Below are 6453 nucleotides of genomic sequence, written 5' to 3' on the forward strand. Positions count from 1 at the left end.
GTTTGCGTCTGCAGAGGTTTCTGCTGCTTTTGTTGTTGTTGTTGTTGTTGTTTAGCTGTGCCCTGTCCCCAGAGGTGGGGTCTACAGAGACAGGCAGGCTTCCTTGAGCTGCTGTGAGCTCCACCCAGTTCGAGCTTCCCAGTGGCTTTGTTTACCTACTTAAGCCTCAGCAATGGCGGGCGCCCCTCCCCCAGCCTCGCTGCTGCCTTGCAGTTAGATTGCAGACTGCTGTGCGAGCAATGAGGGAGGCTCCGTGGGTGTGGGACCCTCCCGGCCAGGTATGGGATATAATCTCCTAGTGTGCCCGTTTGCTTAAAGTGCAGTATTGGGGTGGGAGTTACCCGATTTTCCAGGTGTTGTGTGTCTCAGTTCCCCTGGCTAGGAAAAGGGATTCCCTTCCCCCTTGCACTTCCCAGGTGAGGTGATGCCTCGCCCTGCTTCAGCTCTCACTGGTCGGGCTGCAGCAGCTGACCAGCACTGATTGTCCGGCACTCCCTAGTGAGATGAACCCAGTACCTCAGTTGAAAATGCAGAAATCACTGGTCTTCTGTGTCGCTTGCGCTGGGAGTTGGAGACTGGAGCTGTTCCTATTCAGCCATCTTGCTCCGCCCTCCCCTATGATGCTTTAAAAAAAATTTTTTTAAGCCCTAACCCTGAGATTCTGATTCCCCAGGTCTATGGTAGGGCCCCAATTTGTAGATTTTTAGCACTCTCTAGAGGATTCTATGGCAGGACCAGAACAAGGACCGAAATTTTCCAACTCTTGGCATGATCCCTAGACCATGGCCCCAGCTGGATGGGGCTCCAACCACCTCCGCGGCTGCAGCCCTTAGCCTGTTGAAGCAGTTCAGTCATTTGTAATTTCTTTTGCAGCTCTTCTAAGTTAAGCTGTATGCCAGCCTTCTCAGTCACTAGGACTTGAAGCTTCTCTTCCAATTCTGATGTCTCCTGCTTCAGGTCCTCATTGATTTGGTTATGGCCAGAGGCAGTAGAGAAAGGAATGAAGTAAGAACAGAAAGGACTGCTTTGGTGATCAACCCTCCACCCGTGCCTCACAACCACAGAACCATAGCACTGGAAGGAACCCCAGGAATCCAGAGTTACAGATGGCAAGCCCAAGAGAAGGCATGAGTTGTTCGAGGCTACACCATGAGTCACCAGCACTACAGCTTAACTGTGCACACATACAAACCTGTATGACCACTTCACCATGCTTACCTGTACCCCTTCAACCTCCCAGCATATCACCCATGCTAAGGGCCCCCAGACCTCCCATCCCACCTTCCCCCATGCTACCTGTTCTTGTATAACTCCAGCCTGAGGGTGTTTATCTCTTTGGTTAACTCCTTGTTGTACTGAAAATACAGACCAAGGTTAAGTCAGGATATAGCAGGCAGAGGAGCAGCTGGCCGACCAGTAACAATAGCCCAGTAACTATTCCACAGTAACACTTCCTCACTCTGAATCACACCTGACATTTTTTCAAGGCATTTCTAAGTCCATGATCTAATTTGCTTTTTGTTTGTTTGTTTGTTTTTGAGACGGAGTCTAGCTCTGTTGCCTAAGCTGAAATGCAGTGGCATTATCTCGGCTCACTGCAACCTTGGCCTCCCAGGTTCAAGCAATTCTCCTGCCTCAGCCTCCTGGGTAGCTGGAATTTACAGGTGCCCACCACCACACCCAGCTAATTTCTGTATTTTTAGTAGAGACAGCGTTTCACTGTGCTGACCAGGCTGGTCTCAAACTCCTGACCTCATGATCCACCAGCATAGGCCTCCCAAAGTGCTGGGATTACAAGCATGAGTCTGAGTTCCTGGTCAGTCTCATTTGTTTTTAAAAGAACTTAGTAAGGGTGAAGGGACAGGGAAAGAGATTGAATTTATAGCTGGCTAACAGAGGCCCAAACAATATTGCTATTATTTTACTGTTATTACTACCACTGTTTGAACCCTTATTGAGTGCTTCACTAGCCACCATGCTAACAATCCCATTTAATCCTCACAACCACCATATGAGACAAATACTATTATCACCTTTATTGTCGATAAAAATCATGGGGTATTAGAGGTTAAGTGCTTGCCTAAGATCACTCAGAGCTGGGATTTGAACCCCCAGGTATATCTGATTCTCTAAGCCCATTTGTTCACTGGGGGTGGGGGCACAGATAGGAAGGGGGAAATCAATCTCTTGTTCACTTTTTGAAAGGATGATCCATTCACATAGTCCAAAACTCAGAAGGTACAGAAGGGAAATATCTCCCAGCCACCCTGTTCCTCTCTCCTGAGTTTTTTGTGTTTTATTTATTTATTATTTTACTTTAAGTTCTGGGACACATGTGCAGAATGTGCAGGTTACATAGGTATACGTGTGTCATGGTGGTTTGCTGCACCTATCAACCCGTCATCTAGGTTTTATGCCCCGCATGCATTAGGTATTTGTCCTAATGCTCTCCTTCCTCTTTCCCCCTAACCACTTCCTGAGTTGATAAATCCTTGCAGACACGTTTTATGTATATGATCGTAGTATATATGCAGACACACACACACACACACACGTTCCCTCTCTCTACACAAATGGTAACATACTGAAGATACTCTTCTGTACCTTCACGGTACAAGTACCATATCCCCCACCTAGCACTTGGCAAAGGCCAAGGCCAGTTAAGGGTAGGGCGAGGACTTGGCCTCCGAACTCTGCATCCAGTGCTCGCTCTCCATAGGACCCCTAACTCACCCACAGCAGCTGACTCAGCCCCAGGCTACCTCTAACAACCACACACACAAGCAGTGAGAAATGGTCCGTGCTGCTTTTTGGGCAGGACATTCCATCCTGCAGAAGGGACCTTTAGGCTCACTCTGCCATCTGGGAAGCCAGGCTGCCAGGGGATGGGGCAGGTGGTTGGACTCACCCTGTCTGCTTTCTTCTGCTGTGTGGAGACAGCAAAGAGCCTGCTCCAACTCTCCCACACACTGCCAGGAATACTACAGGCAGCTGGCCAGATCTTTGGACTCTCCTGGAATGAGAGAGGTTCACATGGGGCCCAAAGGACTCCCCCTAATGGCCTGTCAAAGTACCAAGTTGAAGGATGATGGGGTGCCCAGATTCCCACCTTCTTTCTGCCTGGCAGCATGCTGAGTGTGAGCCAGGGCTGTCTGTAACTCGGCTTTCTCTGATACAAGGATTTCTCCATTCTGAATGTGAACCTTTGGTAGAAAAGCCAAAAGCTGAAAGAGAAGGAAAGAAACATTCTCCAGAGGACAGGAGGGAACTTCACACTCTCTACTCACCTGTAATTGCTTCCTTAGAGCTCCCTGCTTTTGGTGGCACTCTTTCTTTTCCTATAGGAAAAGGAAGACAGAGCTTTTACTAGGGGGAAGCAGAGATGGTACAGCAAGGGACATGCCCCCAGAATGGCACCAATATCCCAGGACAGTTCCACCCATGGGACCAAGTTATCAGGGACCTTATGGGGATGGGGTGGAATCTGGGGGGGTGAGCCTTCTTCCCCAGGCTGGGAGTGGGTAAGACTAGACTGAAGCCTCTACATCTGAGTGCCCCCCAAATCCAGCAGTCATGTTTTGAGCAAACAGTTACTTCTTCCAACTGATCCACCATTTCTTGGTTCTGTTGTTTCTGTGGAGACAGTTAAAGGATGGTGACTAAGGGTGGCCCCCTCAACTCTATTCCCCAGACCACGAAGGGGTAGGCAGCAGCCAGGAATGGATTTTAAAGGCAAAGTTCTCAGACTCAATGGAAACATGAACTGGTAAACTCTCCTCAAGCTCCCAAGGAAAGAGGATTTGGATCTTTGTTGATTTTGGCCCACAGTCATAGAACTGAAAGTCTGAATCTGAATTCTCTCAAAGGGACATTAACATAAACCTCTAGAGATAAAGTCTGAGAAAAGCCCACCCTGCCGCCAGCTTGTGATGTAGAAAGGTGTATTCATTCAACAAACATTTACTGAGCACATATGGGCCAGGTATGGTTCTGTCGCCCAGGCTGGAGTGCAGTGGCCGGATCTCAGCTCACTGCAAGCTCTGCCTCCCGGGTCTATGCCATTCTTCTGCCTCAGCCTCCCAAGTAGCTGGGACTACAGGCACCCGCTACCTCGCCCGGCTAGTTTTTCATATTTTTTTTTTAGTAGAGACGGGGTTTCACCAGGTTAGCCAGGATGGTCTCAATCTCCTGACCTCGTGATCCACCCGTCTCGGCCTCCCAAAGTGCTAGGATTACAGGCTTCAGCTACTGTGCCCGGCCTCAGGTATGGTTCTTAATAGCAGGGATATAAGACAGAAAAAGACAAACAGGAGTAATAGCAGGGATATAACACAGAAAAAGACAAACAGGAGCCCTTGGCCCTGAGGTTTTCATTCTAGTGGCCTTTTTTTTTTTTTTGAGATGGAGTCTCACTCTGTTGCCCAGGCTTGAGTGCAGTGGCACCATCTCGACTCACTGCAACCTCCGCCTCCCAAGTTCAAGCGATTCTCCTGCCTCAGCTTCTTGAGTTGAGTAGCTGGGACTACAGGCATGTGCCACCATGCCTGGCTAATTTTTATATTTTTAGTAGAGACGTGGTTTCAATATGTTGGTCAGGCTGGTCTCAAACTCCTGACCTCCTGATCCACCCACCTCGGTCTCCCAAAGTGCTGGGATTATAGGCAGGAGCCACCACGCCCAGCTCTAGTGGCCTTTAAACCTTGGGCTCTCAGAGCTAACAGAGCCCTTTGATATTCTCTAACTCTACCTCCTCAGGAAATGCAAGCCCAAGGAGGAGAGGTGGCTTGTCCAGAATCAAACAGCAAATTAGGGACTCGGTCAGGATAAAAATACAGGGCTTCTGACAACTAGTCAGGCTAGCTAGCACTTTCCTGAGAGGCAACAACCCCAAGCACTCAAAGTACCCTAGGTTGAGATGATATGAGGAAGATTCAAGCCGTCAAATTCAGTTTCCCAAGATCTGTTCCACAGAAGACAAGCAGATCTTACTCCAGAAACCACTGATTGAAGGGCATTCTGGTCCCAGAACCACGGAGAATTTGAATATGAGGTGGAAAACTCAGAAAAAAAATGTTAAACTCTCTGGAGAGTAGAAGCCTGGGAGAAAATCAAACCAAACCCATTCTCCTATTGACACCCAGAGACACTGTCAATGTTTTGAGCTCATGGGGAAAGTGTGGGCTTTTCACATTGTCAATGTCTCTGCTAATGGAGTAAGGCAGCCTGAAACCTCTCACTCCTAGGTCCCATAGTCCCCATTCCCCTTCCAGCTGGAAACCTGTGCTGTGACCAGAGGAACCAGAAGCAGGGTGAGAACACTTAGTGGACTGGGTCCTAAGATCAAAGGCCAGTTTTGTGGCAGTAATGACAGTTCCTAGGGGAACTGTGATGTTACTATATTCCACTACTCCCTGGGGTAGGGGTGGCTATCAGTATGAGGCCTGAGTCACCACTTTGAGATGTGGGAAGGCGGTGCAGGGCCAGGACCCAGGTCCTTGGAGATGTCAGCCCAAAGACCCAAGGGAGGTCATGCTTGGGGCAGCAGAAGGTGAAGACTGAGTATGGAGCAGGAAGCCCCAGGAGTCACCCACCCAAAGTCACCCTGGGGCGACTGGTGAGGGCAGAGGCTGGGCTGCTGAAGGGGAGGGGCTGGCTGACAAGATTTTGGTTCGGGGAGCCCAGAGGCACCAGGTGGGGCCCTGCCTGGTGTGCCTCAGGAGTGGCACAGACTCTGGCAGCAGTCCTACCATCAGAGGGGGACTGGGCCTGGGTCGAGGGGCCATAACCTGGTGCATTTTACCTTTTTCTTGGCCGTGGACAATTTGCTCTGTCAGGTTTCTTCCGATATCACGGAGCAGGGAGAGGCAGGGATGGGGCCACATCAGTGTAATCCCAGTGACAACTGCTAAACACTTCTAGTAGCCTACCACACAGCTGTGTGACTGAGCCAGAGGAAGTGTGACCAGGGTCACACTAGAATGCATAATAGGGGTGTGACCTTAATGCTCAAAGCCCCTTGGTCTATCAGAAAGATGAAAAGGAAAGGAGCCATGGCCAGGCAGCAGCATGTCCAGAGGGACCTGTGGCCTCACAAGGAAAGCTGCTCATGCAACCACTGTCCTCTGCTCACTCTGGGAGAGGGACAGGGCCAGTTTTCATTTTAAAAACTTTAAAACTTTAAAAAATAAACTTTAAAAATAATATGTCTGTGTACTTTATATATGTGTGTGTCTATATGTGTGTGTATCTAAGTGTTCTTCCAAGCTGTCTTCATTATCCAACTTCTATGCCAGGCCTACGATTTTGGCCTTTTTCATCTTCAAATGGAATAGAAGAATTACCAGTATTCCGTCAATTGAGGTACAAATCCTGTAAAAATGGAAAAATCCATAGCACACTTGATGATTAATGAAGCAGACTACATTATCCAACATTCCAATGAATAAAATAATC

The 6453-nt window shown here is 48.8% G+C and overlaps 1 pseudogene; it reads right to left on the reverse strand.

The window, feature by feature from the left end:
* The window catches only part of LOC111521395, a 23153-nt pseudogene extending 17358 nt beyond the window's left edge, over positions 1 to 5795 (reverse strand).
* Between the last annotated feature and the right edge of the window lie 658 nt (positions 5796 to 6453).

Source organism: Piliocolobus tephrosceles, chromosome 10 (assembly GCF_002776525.5).
Source record: "Piliocolobus tephrosceles isolate RC106 chromosome 10, ASM277652v3, whole genome shotgun sequence".
NCBI classification, from domain to species: Eukaryota; Metazoa; Chordata; class Mammalia; order Primates; family Cercopithecidae; genus Piliocolobus; species Piliocolobus tephrosceles.